The sequence below is a fragment of the Protomyctophum parallelum genome (assembly GCF_964188405.1).
Source record: "Protomyctophum parallelum genome assembly, chromosome: 8".
Classification (NCBI taxonomy): Eukaryota; Metazoa; Chordata; class Actinopteri; order Myctophiformes; family Myctophidae; genus Protomyctophum; species Protomyctophum parallelum.
The window spans coordinates 31,887,195-31,911,973 of NC_139703.1; positions in this window are offsets into that span (position 1 = coordinate 31,887,195).

The window sequence follows — 24,779 nt, forward strand, 5'->3', positions numbered from 1 at the left end:
CTAACGAATCCCAACCCTAGTTATAGCCCATCGTTTTTTGAATTTTTGAAAAAAAAGATTATCCTTGTTTTTCATCATTTTTTACCATGGGCTATAGCCCATACCGTACGGCATACTATAGCACGCCGTTTTTCATCATTTTTGAGGATTTGAAAAAAATGAAAAAAAACAAAAAAAAACATGGGTTATAGCCCATCGTTTTTTGAATTTTTGAAAAAATAATTTATCCTCGTTTTTCATCATTTTTGACCATGGGCTATAGCCCATACCGTACGGCATACTATAGAACGTCGTTTTTCATCATTTTTGAGGATTTGAAATAAATGGAAAAAAAACAAAAAAACATGGGTTATAGCCCATCGTTTTTTGAATTTTTGAAAAAAAAGATTATCCTTGTTTTTCATCATTTTTGACCATGGGCTATAGCCCATACCGTACGGCATACTATAGAACGTCGTTTTTCATCATTTTTGAGGATTTGAAATGAATGAAAAAAAATAAAAACATGGGTTATAGCCCATCGTTTTTTTTATTTTTTATTTTTTTTTAATCCTCGTTTTTCATCATTTTTGACCATGGGCTATAGCCCATACTGTACGGCATACTATAGCACGCCGTTTTTCATAATTTTTGAGGATTTGAAAAAAATTAAAAAAAACGAGGGGTTATAGCCCATCGTTTTTTGAATTTTTGATTTTTTTTAATCCTCCTTTTTCATCATTTTTGACCATGGGCTATAGCCCATACCGTACGGCATACTATAGCACGCCGTTTTTCATCATTTTTGAGGATTTGAAAAAAATGAAAAAACAAAAAAAAACATGGGTTATATATAGCCCATCGTTTTTTGAATTTTTGAAAATTTTTTATCCTAGTTTTTCATCATTTTTGACCATGGGCTATAGCCCATACCGTTCGGCATACTATAGCACGCCGTTTTTCATCATTTTTAAGGATTTGAAAAAAATTCAAAAATTCAAAAAACGAGGGGTTATAGCCAATTTTTGTTTCATCCTCGTTTTTCATCATTTTGTATGTAGGACTAGTAGCGTGCCAACATTTGTGCTATTGCCATAGAGAATGCATTGGGCGTTTAAGTTAAATAACTCAGAAACTATAAAACATTTAAAAGTAAAAAAGTTCCAGCATGTGTCTCCACAGTAAGCTGAATAATACAAAGTGTGATTGGAGTTTCTAGGTGAAAGTGATTTTTGACGTGCCAATGTCTGCCATTGAGCCCCATTGTACATTTGAAAGCACTATATTTCTAAAACCATGAAACATTTCAAATATTCCTTTTCAGTCCACCGTAAGATGAACCTAAGTAGGCTAGAATGGGGTTGCTAGGTGTAAGAATGTAGGCTTCTATGTTGTTAGCAAAACATCATCAGGGGCGTCTGTGGCTCAGGAGGTAGAGCAGGTCGTCCAATGATCCATGGGTCGGCGGTTCGAATCCCGGCTCCTCCTGTCTACATGTCGAAGTGTCCTTGGGCAAGACACTGAACCCCAAATTGCTCCCGATGTGCTGGTTAGTACCTTGCATGGCTTCCGCCGCAATCGGTGTATGAATGTGTGTGTGAATGGGTGAATGTAATGCACAATCTATGTAAAGTGCCTTGGATAAAGGCGCTATATAAATGCACCATTTACCATTTATCATCATGGGTGTTGCGGAGGATGAGAAACTAGTTTCTCATCCTCCGCAACACCCATTCTCATACACCGCTATACTTTTAAGTATGTTGCGGTAGAGATCATTTTGGACCATGGGCTATAGCCCATACCGTACGGCATACTTTTCATCATTTTTGAGGATTAAAAAAAAAAAAAAAAAAAAAAAAACATGGGTTATAGCCCATCGTTTTTTGAATTTTTGAAAAAAAAGATTATCCTCGTTTTTCATCATTTTTGACCATGGGCTATAGCCCATACCGTACGGCATACTATAGCACGCCGTTTTTCATCATTTTTGAGGATTTGAAGGAAAAAAAAAACAAAAAAAAAAACATGGGTTATAGCCCATCGTTTTTTGAATTTTTGAAAAAAAAGATTATCCTCGTTTTTCATCATTTTTGACCATGGGCTATAGCCCATACCGTACGGCATACTATAGAACGTAGTTTTTCATCATTTTTGAGGATTTGAAATAAATGAAAAAAAAAAAAAAACATGGGTTATAGCCCACCGTTTTTTTAATTTTTGATTTTTTTTTAATCCTCGTTTTTTATAATTTTTGACCATGGGCTATAGCCCATACCGTGCGGCATACTATAGCACGCCGTTTTTCATCATTTTTGAGGATTTGAAATAAATGAAAAAAAAAAAAAAACATGGGTTATAGCCCATCGTTTTTTTAATTTTTGATTTTTTTTTAATCCTCGTTTTTCATCATTTTTGACCATGGTCTATAGCCCATACCGTACGGCATACTATAGCACGCCGTTTTTCATCATTTTTGAGGATTAAAAAAAAAAAAAAACAAAAAAAAAACATGGGTTATAGCCCATCGTTTTTTTTTTATTTGAAAAAATAATGAACCTATTTTTTCATCATTTTTGAACATGGGCTATAGCCCATACCGTACGGCATACTATAGCACGCCGTTTTTCATCATTTTTGAGGATTAAAAAAAAAACGAAAAAAAAAAAACGAGGGTTATAGCCCATAGTTTTTTGAATTTTTGAAAAAAGAAATTATCCTCGTTTTTCATCATTTTTGACCATGGGCTATAGCCCATACCGTACGGCATACTATAGAACGCCGTTTTTCATCATTTTTGAGGATTTGAAATAAATGAAAAAAAAAAAAAAACATGGGTTATAGCCCATCGTTTTTTTAATTTTTGATTTTTTTTTAATCCTCGTTTTTCATCATTTTTGACCATGGGCTATAGCCCATACCGTACGGCATACTATAGCACGCCGTTTTTCATCATTTTTGAGGATTAAAAAAAAAAAAAAAAAAAAAAAAAACATGGGTTATAGCCCATCGTTTTTTTTAAATTTGAAAAAATAATGAACCTATTTTTTCATCATTTTTGAACATGGGCTATAGCCCATACCGTACGGCATACTATAGCACGCCGTTTTTCATCATTTTTGAGGATTCAAAAAAAAAAGAAAAAAAAAAAACGAGGGTTATAGCCCATAGTTTTTTGAATTTTTGAAAAAAGAAATTATCCTCGTTTTTCATCATTTTTGACCATGGGCTATAGCCCATACCGTACGGCATACTATAGAACGCCGTTTTTCATCATTTTTGAGGATTTGAAATAAATGAAAAAAAAAAAAAAACATGGGTTATAGCCCATCGTTTTTTTAATTTTTGATTTTTTTTTAATCCTCGTTTTTCATCATTTTTGACCATGGGCTATAGCCCATACCGTACGGCATACTATAGCACGCCGTTTTTCATCATTTTTGAGGATTAAAAAAAAAAAAAAAAAAAAAAAAAACATGGGTTATAGCCCATCGTTTTTTTTAAATTTGAAAAAATAATGAACCTATTTTTTCATCATTTTTGAACATGGGCTATAGCCCATACCGTACGGCATACTATAGCACGCCGTTTTTCATCATTTTTGAGGATTCAAAAAAAAAAGAAAAAAAAAAAACGAGGGTTATAGCCCATAGTTTTTTGAATTTTTGAAAAAAGAAATTATCCTCGTTTTTCATCATTTTTGACCATGGGCTATAGCCCATACCGTACGGCATACTATAGAACGCCGTTTTTCATCATTTTTGAGGATTTGAAATAAATGAAAAAAAAAAAAAAACATGGGTTATAGCCCATCGTTTTTTTAATTTTAGATTTTTTTTTAATCCTCGTTTTTCATCATTTTTGACCATGGGCTATAGCCCATACCGTACGGCATACTATAGCACGCCGTTTTTCATCATTTTTGAGGATTAAAAAAAAAAAAAAAAAAAAAAAAAACATGGGTTATAGCCCATCGTTTTTTTAATTTTTGATTTTTTTTTAATCCTCGTTTTTCATCATTTTTGACCATGGTCTATAGCCCATACCGTACGGCATACTATAGCACGCCGTTTTTCATCATTTTTGAGGATTAAAAAAAAAAAAAAAAAAAAAAAAAACATGGGTTATAGCCCATCGTTTTTTTTTTATTTGAAAAAATAATGAACCTATTTTTTCATCATTTTTGAACATGGGCTATAGCCCATACCGTACGGCATACTATAGCACGCCGTTTTTCATCATTTTTGAGGATTAAAAAAAAAAAAAAAAAAAAAAAAAACATGGGTTATAGCCCATCGTTTTTTTAATTTTTGATTTTTTTTTAATCCTCGTTTTTCATCATTTTTGACCATGGTCTATAGCCCATACCGTACGGCATACTATAGCACGCCGTTTTTCATCATTTTTGAGGATTAAAAAAAAAAAAAAAAAAAAAAAAAACATGGGTTATAGCCCATCGTTTTTTTTTAATTTGAAAAAATAATGAACCTATTTTTTCATCATTTTTGAACATGGGCTATAGCCCATACCGTACGGCATACTATAGCACGCCGTTTTTCATCATTTTTGAGGATTAAAAAAAAAAAAAAAAAAAAAAAAACATGGGTTATAGCCCATCGTTTTTTTAATTTTTGATTTTTTTTTAATCCTCGTTTTTCATCATTTTTGACCATGGTCTATAGCCCATACCGTACGGCATACTATAGCACGCCGTTTTTCATCATTTTTGAGGATTAAAAAAAAAAAAAAAAAAAAAAAAAAACATGGGTTATAGCCCATCGTTTTTTTTTAATTTGAAAAAATAATGAACCTATTTTTTCATCATTTTTGAACATGGGCTATAGCCCATACCGTACGGCATACTATAGCACGCCGTTTTTCATCATTTTTGAGGATTAAAAAAAAAAAGAAAAAAAAAAACGAGGGTTATAGCCCATAGTTTTTTGAATTTTTGAAAAAAGAAATTATCCTCGTTTTTCATCATTTTTGACCATGGGCTATAGCCCATACCGTACGGCATACTATAGAACGCCGTTTTTCATCATTTTTGAGGATTTGAAATAAATGAAAAAAAAAAAAAAACATGGGTTATAGCCCATCGTTTTTTTAATTTTTGATTTTTTTTTAATCCTCGTTTTTCATCATTTTTGACCATGGGCTATAGCCCATACCGTACGGCATACTATAGCACGCCGTTTTTCATCATTTTTGAGGATTAAAAAAAAAAAAAAAAAAAAAAAAACATGGGTTATAGCCCATCGTTTTTTTTAAATTTGAAAAAATAATGAACCTATTTTTTCATCATTTTTGAACATGGGCTATAGCCCATACCGTACGGCATACTATAGCACGCCGTTTTTCATCATTTTTGAGGATAAAAAAAAAAAAAGAAAAAAAAAAACGAGGGTTATAGCCCATAGTTTTTTGAATTTTTGAAAAGAAATTATCCTCGTTTTTCATCATTTTGACCATGGGCTATAGCCCATACCGTACGGCATACTATAGAACGTCGTTTTTCATCATTTTTGAGGATTTGAAATAAATGAAAAAAAACAAAAAACATGGGTTATATCCTATCGTTTTTTGAATTTTTGAAAAAAAAGATTATCCTCGTTTTTCATCATTTTTGACCATGGGCTATAGCCCATACCGTACGGCATACTATAGCACGCCGTTTTTCATCCTTTTTGAGGATTTGAAAAAAAAGAAAAAAAGAAAAAAAAACATGGGTTATAGCCCATCGTTTTTTGAATTTTTGAAAAAATAATTTATCCTCGTTTTTCATCATTTTTGACCATGGGCTATAGCCCATACCGTACGGCATACTATAGCACGCCGTTTTTCATCATTTTTGAGGATTTGAAATCAATGGAAAAAAAAAAAAAAAAAACATGGGTTATAGCCCATCGTTTTTTGAATTTTTGAAAAAAAAGATTATCCTCGTTTTTCATCATCTTTGACCATGGGTTATAGCCCATACCGTACGGCATACTATAGCACGCCGTTTTTCATCATTTTTGAGGATTTGAAGAAAAAAAAAAGAAAAAAAAAAACATAGGTTATAGCCCATCGTTTTTTGAATTTTTGAAAAAAAAGATTATCCTCGTTTTTCATCATTTTTGACCATGGGCTATAGCCCATACCGTACGGCATACTATAGAACGTCGTTTTTCATCATTTTTGAGGATTTGAAATAAATGAAAAAAAAAAAAACATGGGTTATAGCCCATCGTTTTTTTAATTTTTGATTTTTTTTTAATCCTCGTTTTTCATTATTTTGACCCATACCGTACGGCATACTATAGCACGCCGTTTTTCATCATTTTTGAGGATTAAAAAAAAAAAAAAAAAAAAAAACATGGGTTATAGCCCATCGTTTTTTGAATTTTAGATTCTTTTTTTAATCCTCCTTTTTCATCATTTTTGACCATGGCTATAGCCCATACCGTACGGCATACTATAGCACGCCGTTTTTCATCATTTTTGAGGATTAAAAAAACAAAAAACAAAACAAAACATGGGTTATAGCCCATCGTTTTTTGAACTTTTGAAAAAAAAGATTATCCTCGTTTTTCATCATTTTTGACCATGGGCTATAGCCCATACCGTACGGCATACTATAGCACGCCGTTTTTCATCATTTTTGAGGATTTGAAAAAAATGAAAAATACAAAAAAAAACATGGGTTATAGCCCATCGTTTTTTGAATTTTTGAAAAAATAATTTATCCTCGTTTTTCATCATTTTTGACCATGGGCTATAGCCCATACCGTACGGCATACTATAGAACGTCGTTTTTCATCATTTTTGAGGATTTGAAATAAATGGAAAAAAAACAAAAAAACATGGGTTATAGCCCATCGTTTTTTGAATTTTTGAAAAAAAAGATTATCCTCGTTTTTCATCATTTTTGACCATGGGCTATAGCCCATACCGTACGGCATACTATAGCACGCCGTTTTTCATCATTTTTGAGGATTTGAAGAAAAAAAACAAAAAAGAAAAAACATGGGTTATAGCCCATCGTTTTTTGAATTTTTGAAAAAAAAGATTATCCTCGTTTTTCATCATTTTTGACCATGGGCTATAGCCCATACCGTACGGCATACTATAGAACGTCGTTTTTCATCATTTTTGAGGATTTGAAATAAATGAAAAAAAAAAAAAAAAACATGGGTTATAGCCCATCGTTTTTTTTTAATTTGAAAAATAATGAACCTATTTTTTCATCATTTTTGAACATGGGCTATAGCCCATACCGTACGGCATACTATAGCACGCCGTTTTTCATCATTTTTGAGGATTAAAAAAAAAAAAAAAAAAACGAGGGGTTATAGCCCATCGTTTTTTGAATTTTAGATTTTTTTTAATCCTCCTTTTTCATCATTTTTGACCATGGGCTATAGCCCATACCGTACGGCATACTATAGCACGCCGTTTTTCATCATTTTTGAGGATTTGAAATAAATGAAAAAAAACAAAAAAACATGGGTTATATCCCATCGTTTTTTGAATTTTTGAAAAAAAAGATTATCCTCGTTTTTCATCATTTTTGACCATGGGCTATAGCCCATACCGTACGGCATACTATAGCACGCCGTTTTTCATCATTTTTGAGGATTTAAAAAAAAAAAAAAAAAAAAAAAAAAACATGGGTTATAGCCCATCGTTTTTTGAATTTTTGAAAAAAAAGATTATCCTCGTTTTTCATCATTTTTGACCATGGGCTATAGCCCATACCGTACGGCATACTATAGCACGCCGTTTTTCATCATTTTTGAGGATTTGAAATAAATGGAAAAAAAAAAAAAACATGGGTTATAGCCCATCGTTTTTTTAATTTTTGATTTTTTTTTAATCCTCGTTTTTCATCATTTTTGACCATGGTCTATAGCCCATACCGTACGGCATACTATAGCACGCCGTTTTTCATCATTTTTGAGGATTAAAAAAAAAAAAAAAAAAAAAAAAAACATGGGTTATAGCCCATCGTTTTTTTTTAATTTGAAAAAATAATGAACCTATTTTTTCATCATTTTTGAACATGGGCTATAGCCCATACCGTACGGCATACTATAGCACGCCGTTTTTCATCATTTTTGAGGATTAAAAAAAAAAAGAAAAAAAAAAACGAGGGTTATAGCCCATAGTTTTTTGAATTTTTGAAAAAAGAAATTATCCTCGTTTTTCATCATTTTTGACCATGGGCTATAGCCCATACCGTACGGCATACTATAGAACGCCGTTTTTCATCATTTTTGAGGATTTGAAATAAATGGAAAAAAAAAAAAACATGGGTTATATCCTATCGTTTTTTGAATTTTTGAAAAAAAAGATTATCCTCGTTTTTCATCATTTTTGACCATGGGCTATAGCCCATACCGTACGGCATACTATAGCACGCCGTTTTTCATCATTTTTGAGGATTTGAAAAAAAAGAAAAAAAGAAAAAAAAACATGGGTTATAGCCCATCGTTTTTTGAATTTTTGAAAAAATAATTTATCCTCGTTTTTCATCATTTTTGACCATGGGCTATAGCCCATACCGTACGGCATACTATAGCACGCCGTTTTTCATCATTTTTGAGGATTTGAAATCAATGGAAAAAAAGAAAAAAAAACATGGGTTATAGCCCATCGTTTTTAGAATTTTTGAAAAAAAAGATTATCCTCGTTTTTCATCATCTTTGACCATGGGTTATAGCCCATACCGTACGGCATACTATAGCACGCCGTTTTTCATCATTTTTGAGGATTTGAAGAAAAAAAAAAACAAAAAAAAAAACATAGGTTATAGCCCATCGTTTTTTGAATTTTTGAAAAAAAAGATTATCCTCGTTTTTCATCATTTTTGACCATGGGCTATAGCCCATACCGTACGGCATACTATAGAACGTCGTTTTTCATCATTTTTGAGGATTTGAAATAAATGAAAAAAAAAAAAACATGGGTTATAGCCCATCGTTTTTTTAATTTTTGATTTTTTTTTAATCCTCGTTTTTCATTATTTTGACCCATACCGTACGGCATACTATAGCACGCCGTTTTTCATCATTTTTGAGGATTAAAAAAAAAAAAAAAAGAAAAAAAACATGGGTTATAGCCCATCGTTTTTTGAATTTTAGATTCTTTTTTTTAATCCTCCTTTTTCATCATTTTTGACCATGGCTATAGCCCATACCGTACGGCATACTATAGCACGCCGTTTTTCATCATTTTTGAGGATTAAAAAAACAAAAAACAAAACAAAACATGGGTTATAGCCCATCGTTTTTTGAACTTTTGAAAAAAAAGATTATCCTCGTTTTTCATCATTTTTGACCATGGGCTATAGCCCATACCGTACGGCATACTATAGCACGCCGTTTTTCATCATTTTTGAGGATTTGAAAAAAATGAAAAATACAAAAAAAAACATGGGTTATAGCCCATCGTTTTTTGAATTTTTGAAAAAATAATTTATCCTCGTTTTTCATCATTTTTGACCATGGTCTATAGCCCATACCGTACGGCATACTATAGCACGCCGTTTTTCATCATTTTTGAGGATTAAAAAAAAAAAAAAAAAAAAAAAAAACATGGGTTATAGCCCATCGTTTTTTTTTAATTTGAAAAAATAATGAACCTATTTTTTCATCATTTTTGAACATGGGCTATAGCCCATACCGTACGGCATACTATAGCACGCCGTTTTTCATCATTTTTGAGGATTAAAAAAAAAAAGAAAAAAAAAAAACGAGGGTTATAGCCCATAGTTTTTTGAATTTTTGAAAAAAGAAATTATCCTCGTTTTTCATCATTTTTGACCATGGCTATAGCCCATACCGTACGGCATACTATAGCACGCCGTTTTTCATCATTTTTGAGGATTAAAAAAAAAAAAAAAAAAAACATGGGTTATAGCCCATCGTTTTTTGAATTTTTGAAAAAAAAGATTAACCTCGTTTTTCATCATTTTTGACCATGGGCTATAGCCCATACCGTACGGCATACTATAGCACGCCGTTTTTCATCATTTTTGAGGATTTGAAAAAAATGAAAAATACAAAAAAAAACATGGGTTATAGCCCATCGTTTTTTGAATTTTTGAAAAAATAATTTATCCTCGTTTTTCATCATTTTTGACCATGGTCTATAGCCCATACCGTACGGCATACTATAGCACGCCGTTTTTCATCATTTTTGAGGATTAAAAAAAAAAAAAAAAAAAAAAAAAACATGGGTTATAGCCCATCGTTTTTTTTTAATTTGAAAAAATAATGAACCTATTTTTTCATCATTTTTGAACATGGGCTATAGCCCATACCGTACGGCATACTATAGCACGCCGTTTTTCATCATTTTTGAGGATTAAAAAAAAAAAGAAAAAAAAAAAACGAGGGTTATAGCCCATAGTTTTTTGAATTTTTGAAAAAAGAAATTATCCTCGTTTTTCATCATTTTTGACCATGGGCTATAGCCCATACCGTACGGCATACTATAGAACGCCGTTTTTCATCATTTTTGAGGATTTGAAATAAATGAAAAAAAAAAAAAACATGGGTTATATCCTATCGTTTTTTGAATTTTTGAAAAAAAAGATTATCCTCGTTTTTCATCATTTTTGACCATGGGCTATAGCCCATACCGTACGGCATACTATAGCACGCCGTTTTTCATCATTTTTGAGGATTTGAAAAAAAAGAAAAAAAGAAAAAAAAACATGGGTTATAGCCCATCGTTTTTTGAATTTTTGAAAAAATAATTTATCCTCGTTTTTCATCATTTTTGACCATGGGCTATAGCCCATACCGTACGGCATACTATAGCACGCCGTTTTTCATCATTTTTGAGGATTTGAAATCAATGGAAAAAAAAACAAAAAAACATGGGTTATAGCCCATCGTTTTTAGAATTTTTGAAAAAAAAGATTATCCTCGTTTTTCATCATCTTTGACCATGGGTTATAGCCCATACCGTACGGCATACTATAGCACGCCGTTTTTCATCATTTTTGAGGATTTGAAGAAAAAAAAAAGAAAAAAAAAACATAGGTTATAGCCCATCGTTTTTTGAATTTTTGAAAAAAAAGATTATCCTCGTTTTTCATCATTTTTGACCATGGGCTATAGCCCATACCGTACGGCATACTATAGAACGTCGTTTTTCATCATTTTTGAGGATTTGAAATAAATGAAAAAAAAAAAAACATGGGTTATAGCCCATCGTTTTTTTAATTTTTGATTTTTTTTTAATCCTCGTTTTTCATTATTTTGACCCATACCGTACGGCATACTATAGCACGCCGTTTTTCATCATTTTTGAGGATTAAAAAAAAAAAAAAAAGAAAAAAAACATGGGTTATAGCCCATCGTTTTTTGAATTTTAGATTCTTTTTTTAATCCTCCTTTTTCATCATTTTTGACCATGGCTATAGCCCATACCGTACGGCATACTATAGCACGCCGTTTTTCATCATTTTTGAGGATTAAAAAAACAAAAAACAAAACAAAACATGGGTTATAGCCCATCGTTTTTTGAACTTTTGAAAAAAAAGATTATCCTCGTTTTTCATCATTTTTGACCATGGGCTATAGCCCATACCGTACGGCATACTATAGCACGCCGTTTTTCATCATTTTTGAGGATTTGAAAAAAATGAAAAATACAAAAAAAAACATGGGTTATAGCCCATCGTTTTTTGAATTTTTGAAAAAATAATTTATCCTCGTTTTTCATCATTTTTGACCATGGGCTATAGCCCATACCGTACGGCATACTATAGAACGTCGTTTTTCATCATTTTTGAGGATTTGAAATAAATGGAAAAAAAACAAAAAAACATGGGTTATAGCCCATCGTTTTTTGAATTTTTGAAAAAAAAGATTATCCTCGTTTTTCATCATTTTTGACCATGGGCTATAGCCCATACCGTACGGCATACTATAGCACGCCGTTTTTCATCATTTTTGAGGATTTGAAAATTTGAAAAAAAAAAAAAAAAAAACATGGGTTATAGCCCATCGTTTTTTGAATTTTTGAAAAAAAAGATTATCCTCGTTTTTCATCATTTTTGACCATGGGCTATAGCCCATACCGTACGGCATACTATAGAACGTCGTTTTTCATCATTTTTGAGGATTTGAAATAAATGAAAAAAAAAAAAAAAAACATGGGTTATAGCCCATCGTTTTTTTTTAATTTGAAAAAATAATGAACCTATTTTTTCATCATTTTTGAACATGGGCTATAGCCCATACCGTACGGCATACTATAGCACGCCGTTTTTCATCATTTTTGAGGATTAAAAAAAATAAAAAATAAAACGAGGGGTTATAGCCCATCGTTTTTTGAATTTTAGATTTTTTTTTAATCCTCCTTTTTCATCATTTTTGACCATGGGCTATAGCCCATACCGTACGGCATACTATAGCACGCCGTTTTTCATCATTTTTGAGGATTTGAAATAAATGAAAAAAAACAAAAAAACATGGGTTATATCCCATCGTTTTTTGAATTTTTGAAAAAAAAGATTATCCTCGTTTTTCATCATTTTTGACCATGGGCTATAGCCCATACCGTACGGCATACTATAGCACGCCGTTTTTCATCATTTTTGAGGATTTGAAAAAAGAAAAAAAAAAAAAAAAAAAACATGGGTTATAGCCCATCGTTTTTTGAATTTTTGAAAAAAAAGATTATCCTCGTTTTTCATCATTTTTGACCATGGGCTATAGCCCATACCGTACGGCATACTATAGAACGTCGTTTTTCATCATTTTTGAGGATTTGAAATAAATGAAAAAAAAACAAAACATGGGTTATAGCCAATCGTTTTTTTAATTTTTGATTTTTTTTTAATCCTCGTTTTTCATTATTTTGACCATGGGCTATAGCCCATACCGTACGGCATACTATAGCACGCCGTTTTTCATCATTTTTGAGGATAAAAAATAAAATAAAAACATGGGTTATAGCCCATCGTTTTTTTTAAATTTGAAAAAATAATGAACCTATTTTTTCATCATTTTTGAACATGGGCTATAGCCCATACCGTACGGCATACTATAGCACGCCGTTTTTCATCATTTTTGAGGATTAAAAAAAAAAAAAAAAACGAGGGGTTATAGCCCATCGTTTTTTGAATTTTAGATTTTTTTTTTAATCCTCCTTTTTCATCATTTTTGACCATGGCTATAGCCCATACCGTACGGCATACTATAGCACGCCGTTTTTCATCATTTTTGAGGATTAAAAAAAAAAAAAAAAAAAAAAACATGGGTTATAGCCCATCGTTTTTTGAATTTTTGAAAAAAAAGATTAACCTCGTTTTTCATCATTTTTGACCATGGGCTATAGCCCATACCGTACGGCATACTATAGCACGCCGTTTTTCATCATTTTTGAGGATTTGAAAAAAATGAAAAATACAAAAAAAACATGGGTTATAGCCCATCGTTTTTTGAATTTTTGAAAAAATAATTTATCCTCGTTTTTCATCATTTTTGACCATGGGCTATAGCCCATACCGTACGGCATACTATAGAACGTCGTTTTTCATCATTTTTGAGGATTTGAAATAAATGGAAAAAAAACAAAAAAACATGGGTTATAGCCCATAGTTTTTTGAATTTTTGAAAAAAAAGATTATCCTCGTTTTTCATCATTTTTGACCATGGGCTATAGCCCATACCGTACGGCATACTATAGCACGCCGTTTTTCATCATTTTTGAGGATAAAAAAAAAAAAAACATGGGTTATAGCCCATCGTTTTTTTTTAATTTGAAAAAATAATGAACCTATTTTTTCATCATTTTTGAACATGGGCTATAGCCCATACCGTACGGCATACTATAGCACGCCGTTTTTCATCATTTTTGAGGATAAAAAAAAAAAAAAAAAACGAGGGGTTATAGCCCATCGTTTTTTTAATTTTAGATTTTTTTTTTAATCCTCCTTTTTCATCATTTTTGACCATGGCTATAGCCCATACCGTACGGCATACTATAGCACGCCGTTTTTCATCATTTTTGAGGATTTGAAAAAAATGAAAAATACAAAAAAAAAACATGGGTTATAGCCCATCGTTTTTTGAATTTTTGAAAAAATAATTTATCCTCGTTTTTCATCATTTTTGACCATGGGCTATAGCCCATACCGTACGGCATACTATAGAACGTCGTTTTTCATCATTTTTGAGGATTTGAAATAAATGGAAAAAAAACAAAAAAACATGGGTTATAGCCCATAGTTTTTTGAATTTTTGAAAAAAAAGATTATCCTCGTTTTTCATCATTTTTGACCATGGGCTATAGCCCATACCGTACGGCATACTATAGCACGCCGTTTTTAATCATTTTTGAGGATTTGAAGAAAAAAAAAAAAAAAAAAAAACATGGGTTATAGCCCATCGTTTTTTGAATTTTTGAAAAAAAAGATTATCCTCGTTTTTCATCATTTTTGACCATGGGCTATAGCCCATACCGTACGGCATACTATAGAACGTCGTTTTTCATCATTTTTGAGGATTTGAAATAAATGAAAAAAAAAAAAAAAAACATGGGTTATAGCCCATCGTTTTTTTTTAATTTGAAAAAATAATGAACCTATTTTTTCATCATTTTTGAACATGGGCTATAGCCCATACCGTACGGCATACTATAGCACGCCGTTTTTCATCATTTTTGAGGATTAAAAAAAAAAAAAAAAAAAACGAGGGGTTATAGCCCATCGTTTTTTGAATTTTAGATTTTTTTTTAATCCTCCTTTTTCATCATTTTTGACCATGGGCTATAGCCCATACCGTACGGCATACTATAGCACGCCGTTTTTCATCATTTTTGAGGATTTGAAAAAAATGAAAAAATGAAAAAAAAAACATGGGTTATAGCCCATCGTTTTTTGAATTTTTGAAAAAATAATTTATCCTCGTTTTTCATCATTTTTGACCATGGGCTATAGCCCATACCGTACGGCATACTATAGCACGCCGTTTTTCATCATTTTAGAGGATTTAAAAAAAAAAACAAAAAAAACATGGGTTATAGCCCATCGTTTTTTGAATTTTTGAAAAAAAAGATTATCCTCGTTTTTCATCATTTTTGACCATGGGCTATAGCCCATACCGTACGGCATACTATAGAACGTCGTTTTTCATCATTTTTGAGGATTTGAAATAAATGAAAAAAAAAAAAACATGGGTTATAGCCAATCGTTTTTTTTATTTTTATTTTTTTTTTAATCCTCGTTTTTCATTATTTTGACCATGGGCTATAGCCCATACCGTACGGCATACTATAGCACGCCGTTTTTCATCATTTTTGAGGATAAAAAAAAAAAAAAAAAACATGGGTTATAGCCCATCGTTTTTTTTAAATTTGAAAAAATAATGAACCTATTTTTTCATCATTTTTGAACATGGGCTATAGCCCATACCGTACGGCATACTATAGCACGCCGTTTTTCATCATTTTTGAGGATTAAAAAAAAAAAAAAAACGAGGGGTTATAGCCCATCGTTTTTTTAATTTTTGATTTTTTTTTAATCCTCGTTTTTCATTATTTTGACCATGGGCTATAGCCCATACCGTACGGCATACTATAGCACGCCGTTTTTCATCATTTTTGAGGATAAAAAAAAAAAAAAACAAAAAAAAAACATGGGTTATAGCCCATCGTTTTTTTTAATTTGAAAAAATAATGAACCTATTTTTTCATCATTTTTGAACATGGGCTATAGCCCATACCGTACGGCATACTATAGCACGCCGTTTTTCATCATTTTTGAGGATTTAAAAAAAAAACAAAAAAAACATGGGTTATAGCCCATCGTTTTTTGAATTTTTGAAAAAAAAGATTATCCTCGTTTTTCATCATTTTTGACCATGGGCTATAGCCCATACCGTACGGCATACTATAGAACGTCGTTTTTCATCATTTTTGAGGATTTGAAATAAATGAAAAAAAAACAAAACATGGGTTATAGCCAATCGTTTTTTTTATTTTTGATTTTTTTTTAATCCTCGTTTTTCATTATTTTGACCATGGGCTATAGCCCATACCGTACGGCATACTATAGCACGCCGTTTTTCATCATTTTTGAGGATAAAAAAAAAAAAAAAAAAAAAAAAAACATGGGTTATAGCCCATCGTTTTTTTTAAATTTGAAAAAATAATGAACCTATTTTTTCATCATTTTTGAACATGGGCTATAGCCCATACCGTACGGCATACTATAGCACGCCGTTTTTCATCATTTTTGAGGATTAAAAAAAAAAAAAAAACGAGGGGTTATAGCCCATCGTTTTTTTAATTTTTGATTTTTTTTTAATCCTCGTTTTTCATTATTTTGACCATGGGCTATAGCCCATACCGTACGGCATACTATAGCACGCCGTTTTTCATCATTTTTGAGGATAAAAAAAAAAAAAAAAAAAAAAAAAACATGGGTTATAGCCCATCGTTTTTTTTAATTTGAAAAAATAATGAACCTATTTTTTCATCATTTTTGAACATGGGCTATAGCCCATACCGTACGGCATACTATAGCACGCCGTTTTTCATCATTTTTGAGGATAAAAAAAAAAAAAAAAAACGAGGGGTTATAGCCCATCGTTTTTTGAATTTTAGATTTTTTTTTTAATCCTCCTTTTTCATCATTTTTGACCATGGCTATAGCCCATACCGTACGGCATACTATAGCACGCCGTTTTTCATCATTTTTGAGGATTAAAAAAAAAAAGAAAACATGGGTTATAGCCCATCGTTTTTTTTTAATTTGAAAAAATAATGAACCTATTTTTTCATCATTTTTGAACATGGGCTATAGCCCATACCGTACGGCATACTATAGCACGCCGTTTTTCATCATTTTTGAGGATTAAAAAAAAAAACAAAAAAAACAAGGGGTTATAGCCCATCGTTTTTTGAATTTTAGATTTTTTTTTAATCCTCCTTTTTCATCATTTTTGACCATGGGCTATAGCCCATACCGTACGGCATACTATAGCACGCCGTTTTTCATCATTTTTGAGGATTTGAAAAAAATGAAAAAATGAAAAAAAAAAACATGGGTTATAGCCCATCGTTTTTTGAATTTTTGAAAAAATAATTTATCCTCGTTTTTCATCATTTTTGACCATGGGCTATAGCCCATACCGTACGGCATACTATAGCACGCCGTTTTTCATCATTTTAGAGGATTAAAAAAAAAAAAAAAAAAAACATGGGTTATAGCCCATCGTTTTTTTAATATTTGAAAAAAAAGATTATCCTCGTTTTTCATCATTTTTGACCATGGGCTATAGCCCATACCGTACGGCATACTATAGAACGTCGTTTTTCATCATTTTTGAGGATTTGAAATAAATGAAAAAAAAACAAAACATGGGTTATAGCCAATCGTTTTTTAAATTTTTGATTTTTTTTTAATCCTCGTTTTTCATTATTTTGACCATGGGCTATAGCCCATACCGTACGGCATACTATAGCACGCCGTTTTTCATCATTTTTGAGGATAAAAAAAAAAAAAAAAAAAAAAAACATGGGTTATAGCCCATCGTTTTTTTTTAATTTGAAAAAATAATGAACCTATTTTTTCATCATTTTTGAACATGGGCTATAGCCCATACCGTACGGCATACTATAGCACGCCGTTTTTCATCATTTTTGAGGATAAAAAAAAAAAAAAAAAACGAGGGGTTATAGCCCATCGTTTTTTTAATTTTTGATTTTTTTTTAATCCTCGTTTTTCATTATTTTGACCATGGGCTATAGCCCATACCGTACGGCATACTATAGCACGCCGTTTTTCATCATTTTTGAGGATAAAAAAAAACAAAAAACAAAAAAAACATGGGTTATAGCCCATCGTTTTTTTTTAATTTGAAAAAATAATGAACCTATTTTTTCATCATTTTTGAACATGGGCTATAGCCCATACCGTACGGCATACTATAGCACGCCGTTTTTCATCATTTTTGAGGATAAAAAAAAAAAAAAAAAACGAGGGGTTATAGCCCATCGTTTTTTGAATTTTAGATTTTTTTTTTAATCCTCCTTTTTCATCATTTTTGACCATGGCTATAGCCCATACCGTACGGCATACTATAGCACGCCGTTTTTCATCATTTTTGAGGATAAAAAAAAAAAAAAAAAAAAAAAACATGGGTTATAGCCCATCGTTTTTTGAATTTTTGAAAAAAAAGATTATCCTCGTTTTTCATCATTTTTGACCATGGGCTATAGCCCATACCGTACGGCATACTATAGCACGCCGTTTTTCATCATTTTTGAGGATTTGAAAAAAAAAAAACAAAAAAAAACATGGGTTATAGCCCATCGTTTTTTGAATTTTTGAAAAAAAAGATTATCCTCGTTTTTCATCATTTTTGACCATGGGCTATAGCCCATACCGTACGGCATACTATAGAACGTCGTTTTTCATCATTTTTGAGGATTTGAAAAAACGAAAAAAAAAAAAAAAAAAACGAGGGGTTATAGCCCATCGTTTTTTTAATTTTAGATTTTTTTTTAATCCTCCTTTTTCATCATTTTTGACCATGGGCTATAGCCCATACCGTACGGCATACTATAGCACGCCGTTTTTCATCATTTTTGAGGATTTGAAATAAATGAAAAAAAACAAAAAAACATGGGTTATATCCCATCGTTTTTTGAATTTTTGAAAAAAAAGATTATCCTCGTTTTTCATCATTTTTGACCATGGGCTATAGCCCATACCGTACGGCATACTATAGCACGCCGTTTTTCATCATTTTTGAGGATTTGAAAAAAATGAAAAAAAAAAAAAAAACATGGGTTATAGCCCATCGTTTTTTGAATTTTTGAAAAAAAAGATTATCCTCGTTTTTCATCATTTTTGACCATGGGCTATAGCCCATACCGTACGGCATACTATAGCACGCCGTTTTTCATCATTTTTGAGGATTTGAAAAAAAAGAAAAAATTAAAAAAAAAACATGGGTTATAGCCCATCGTTTTTTGAATTTTTGAAAAAAAAGATTATCCTCGTTTTTCATCATTTTTGACCATGGGCTATAGCCCATACCGTACGGCATACTATAGCACGCCGTTTTTCATCATTTTTGAGGATTTGAAAAAAAAGAAAAAATTAAAAAAAAAACATGGGTTATAGCCCATCGTTTTTTTAATTTTTGAAAAAATAATTTATCCTCGTTTTTCATCATTTTTGACCATGGGCTATAGCCCATACCGTACGGCATACTATAGCACGCCGTTTTTCATCATTTTTGAGGATTTGAAAAAAAAGAAAAAATTAAAAAAAAAACATGGGTTATAGCCCATCGTTTTTTTAATTTTTGAAAAAATAATTTATCCTCGTTTTTCATCATTTTTGACCATGGGCTATAGCCCATACCGTACGGCATACTATAGCACGCCGTTTTTCATCATTTTAGAGGATTAAAAAAAACAAAAAAAAAAACATGGGTTATAGCCCATCGTTTTTTGAATTTTTGAAAAAAAAGATTATCCTCGTTTTTCATCATTTTTGACCATGGGCTATAGCCCATACCGTACGGCATACTATAGAACGTCGTTTTTCATCATTTTTGAGGATTTGAAATAAATGAAAAAAAAACAAAACATGGGTTATAGCCCATCGTTTTTTTTATTTTTGATTTTTTTGTAATCCTCGTTTTTCATCATTTTTGACCATGGGCTATAGCCCATACCGTACGGCATACTATAGCACGCCGTTTTTCATCATTTTTGAGGATTAAAAAAACAAAAAAAAAAAAAAAACATGGGTTATAGCCCATCGTTTTTTTTTTATTTGAAAAAAATAATGAACCTATTTTTTCATCATTTTTGAACATGGGCTATAGCCCATACCATACGGCATACTATAGCACGCCGTTTTTCATCATTTTTGAGGATAAAAAAAAAAAAAAAAAAAAAAACGAGGGGTTATAGCCCATCGTTTTTTTTATTTTTTATTTTTTTTTAATCCTCGTTTTTCATCATTTTTGACCATGGGCTATAGCCCATACCGTACGGCATACTATAGCACGCCGTTTTTCATCATTTCTGAGGATTAAAAAAATAAAAATAAAATAAAACATGGGTTATAGCCCATCGTTTTTTTTTAATTTGAAAAAATAATGAACCTTTTTTTTCATCATTTTTGAACATGGGCTATAGCCCATACCATACGGCATACTATAGCACGCCGTTTTTCATCATTTTTGAGGATTTGAAAAAAAAAAAAAAAAAAAAAAAAAACATGGGTTATATATATCCCATCGTTTTTTGAATTTTTGAAAAAAAAGATTATCCTCGTTTTTCATCATTTTTGACCATGGGCTATAGCCCATACCGTACGGCATACTATAGCACGCCGTTTTTCATCATTTTTGAGGATTTGAAAAAAAAGAAAAAAATAAAAAAAAACATGGGTTATAGCCCATCGTTTTTTGAATTTTTGAAAAAATAATTTATCCTCGTTTTTCATCATTTTTGACCATGGGCTATAGCCCATACCGTACGGCATACTATAGAACGTCGTTTTTCATCATTTTTGAGGATTTGAAATCAATGGAAAAAAACAAAAAAAAACATGGGTTATAGCCCATCGTTTTTTTAATTTTTGAAAAAAAAGATTATCCTCGTTTTTCATCATCTTTGACCATGGGTTATAGCCCATACCGTACGGCATACTATAGCACGCCGTTTTTCATCATTTTTGAGGATTTGAAGAAAAAAAAAACAAAAAAAAAAACATGGGTTATAGCCCATCGTTTTTTGAATTTTTGAAAAAAAAGATTATCCTCGTTTTTCATCATTTTTGACCATGGGCTATAGCCCATACCGTACGGCATACTATAGAACGTCGTTTTTCATCATTTTTGAGGATTTGAAATAAATGAAAAAAAAACAAAACATGGGTTATAGCCCATCGTTTTTTGAATTTTTGAAAAAAAAGATTATCCTCGTTTTTCATCATCTTTGACCATGGGTTATAGCCCATACCGTACGGCATACTATAGCACGCCGTTTTTCATCATTTTTGAGGATAAAAAAAAAAAAAAAAAAAAAAACATGGGTTATAGCCCATCGTTTTTTTTATTTTTGATTTTTTTTTAATCCTCGTTTTTCATTATTTTGACCATGGGCTATAGCCCATACCGTACGGCATACTATAGCACGCCGTTTTTCATCATTTTTGAGGATAAAAAAAAAAAAAAAAAAAAAAAAACATGGGTTATAGCCCATCGTTTTTTGAATTTTAGATTTTTTTTTTTAATCCTCCTTTTTCATCATTTTTGACCATGGCTATAGCCCATACCGTACGGCATACTATAGCACGCCGTTTTTCATCATTTTTGAGGATTAAAAAAAAAAAAAAAAAAAAAAAAAACATGGGTTGTAGCCCATCGTTTTTTGAATTTTTGAAAAAAAAGATTATCCTCGTTTTTCATCATTTTTGACCATGGGCTATAGCCCATACCGTACGGCATACTATAGCACGCCGTTTTTCATCATTTTTGAGGATTTGAAAAAAATGAAAAATACAAAAAAAAACATGGGTTATAGCCCATCGTTTTTTGAATTTTTGAAAAAATAATTTATCCTCGTTTTTCATCATTTTTGACCATGGGCTATAGCCCATACCGTACGGCATACTATAGAACGTCGTTTTTCATCATTTTTGAGGATTTGAAATAAATGGAAAAAAAACAAAAAAACATGGGTTATAGCCCATAGTTTTTTGAATTTTTGAAAAAAAAGATTATCCTCGTTTTTCATCATTTTTGACCATGGGCTATAGCCCATACCGTACGGCATACTATAGCACGCCGTTTTTCATCATTTTTGAGGATTTGAAAAAAAAACAAAAAAAAAAAACATGGGTTATAGCCCATCGTTTTTTGAATTTTTGAAAAAAAAGATTATCCTCGTTTTTCATCATTTTTGACCATGGGCTATAGCCCATACCGTACGGCATACTATAGAACGTCGTTTTTCATCATTTTTGAGGATTTGAAAAAAAGAAAAAAAAACAAAAAAAAACGAGGGGTTATAGCCCATCGTTTTTTTAATTTTAGATTTTTTTTTAATCCTCGTTTTTCATCATTTTTGACCATGGGCTATAGCCCATACCGTACGGCATACTATAGCACGCCGTTTTTCATCATTTTTGAGGATTTGAAAAAAATGAAAAAAAAGAAAAAAACATGGGTTATAGCCCATCGTTTTTTTAATTTTTGAAAAAAAAGATTATCCTCGTTTTTCATCATTTTTGACCATGGGCTATAGCCCATACCGTACGGCATACTATAGCACGCCGTTTTTCATCATTTTTGAGGATTTGAAAAAAATGAAAAATACAAAAAAAAACATGGGTTATAGCCCATCGTTTTTTGAATTTTTGAAAAAATAATTTATCCTCGTTTTTCATCATTTTTGACCATGGGCTATAGCCCATACCGTACGGCATACTATAGAACGTCGTTTTTCATCATTTTTGAGGATTTGAAATAAATGGAAAAAAAACAAAAAAACATGGGTTATAGCCCATAGTTTTTTGAATTTTTGAAAAAAAAGATTATCCTCGTTTTTCATCATTTTTGACCATGGGCTATAGCCCATACCGTACGGCATACTATAGCACGCCGTTTTTCATCATTTTTGAGGATTTGAAAAAAAAAAAAAAAAAAAAAACATGGGTTATAGCCCATCGTTTTTTGAATTTTTGAAAAAAAAGATTATCCTCGTTTTTCATCATTTTTGACCATGGGCTATAGCCCATACCGTACGGCATACTATAGAACGTCGTTTTTCATCATTTTTGAGGATTTGAAAAAAAGAAAAAAAAAAAAAAAAAAACGAGGGGTTATAGCCCATCGTTTTTTTAATTTTAGATTTTTTTTTAATCCTCGTTTTTCATCATTTTTGACCATGGGCTATAGCCCATACCGTACGGCATACTATAGCACGCCGTTTTTCATCATTTTTGAGGATTTGAAAAAAATGAAAAAAAAGAAAAAAACATGGGTTATAGCCCATCGTTTTTTGAATTTTTGAAAAAAAAGATTATCCTCGTTTTTCATCATTTTTGACCATGGGCTATAGCCCATACCGTACGGCATACTATAGCACGCCGTTTTTCATCATTTTTGAGGATTTGAAAAAAAAGAAAAAATTAAAAAAAAAACATGGGTTATAGCCCATCGTTTTTTTAATTTTTGAAAAAATAATTTATCCTCGTTTTTCATCATTTTTGACCATGGGCTATAGCCCATACCGTACGGCATACTATAGCACGCCGTTTTTCATCATTTTAGAGGATTAAAAAAAACAAAAAAAAAAACATGGGTTATAGCCCATCGTTTTTTGAATTTTTGAAAAAAAAGATTATCCTCGTTTTTCATCATTTTTGACCATGGGCTATAGCCCATACCGTACGGCATACTATAGAACGTCGTTTTTCATCATTTTTGAGGATTTGAAATAAATGAAAAAAAAACAAAACATGGGTTATAGCCCATCGTTTTTTTAATTTTTGATTTTTTTGTAATCCTCGTTTTTCATCATTTTTGACCATGGGCTATAGCCCATACCGTACGGCATACTATAGCACGCCGTTTTTCATCATTTTTGAGGATTAAAAAAAAAAAACAAAAAAAAAAACATGGGTTATAGCCCATCGTTTTTTTTTTTTTTGAAAAAAATAATGAACCTATTTTTTCATCATTTTTGAACATGGGCTATAGCCCATACCATACGGCATACTATAGCACGCCGTTTTTCATCATTTTTGAGGATTAAAAAAAAAAAAAAAAAAAAACGAGGGGTTATAGCCCATCGTTTTTTTAATTTTTGATTTTTTTTTAATCCTCGTTTTTCATCATTTTTGACCATGGGCTATAGCCCATACCGTACGGCATACTATAGCACGCCGTTTTTCATCATTTCTGAGGATTAAAAAAATAAAAATAAAATAAAACATGGGTTATAGCCCATCGTTTTTTTTTAATTTGAAAAAATAATGAACCTTTTTTTTCATCATTTTTGAACATGGGCTATAGCCCATACCATACGGCATACTATAGCACGCCGTTTTTCATCATTTTTGAGGATTTAAAAAAAAAAAAAAACATGGGTTATATATATCCCATCGTTTTTTGAATTTTTGAAAAAAAAGATTATCCTCGTTTTTCATCATTTTTGACCATGGGCTATAGCCCATACCGTACGGCATACTATAGAACGTCGTTTTTCATCATTTTTGAGGATTTGAAATCAATGGAAAAAAAGAAAAAAAAACATGGGTTATAGCCCATCGTTTTTTTAATTTTTGAAAAAAAAGATTATCCTCGTTTTTCATCATCTTTGACCATGGGTTATAGCCCATACCGTACGGCATACTATAGCACGCCGTTTTTCATCATTTTTGAGGATTTGAAGAAAAAAAAAAAAAAAAAAAAAACATGGGTTATAGCCCATCGTTTTTTGAATTTTTGAAAAAAAAGATTATCCTCGTTTTTCATCATTTTTGACCATGGGCTATAGCCCATACCGTACGGCATACTATAGAACGTCGTTTTTCATCATTTTTGAGGATTTGAAATAAATGAAAAAAAAACAAAACATGGGTTATAGCCCATCGTTTTTTGAATTTTTGAAAAAAAAGATTATCCTCGTTTTTCATCATCTTTGACCATGGGTTATAGCCCATACCGTACGGCATACTATAGCACGCCGTTTTTCATCATTTTTGAGGATAAAAAAAAAAAAAAAAAAAAAAACATGGGTTATAGCCCATCGTTTTTTTTATT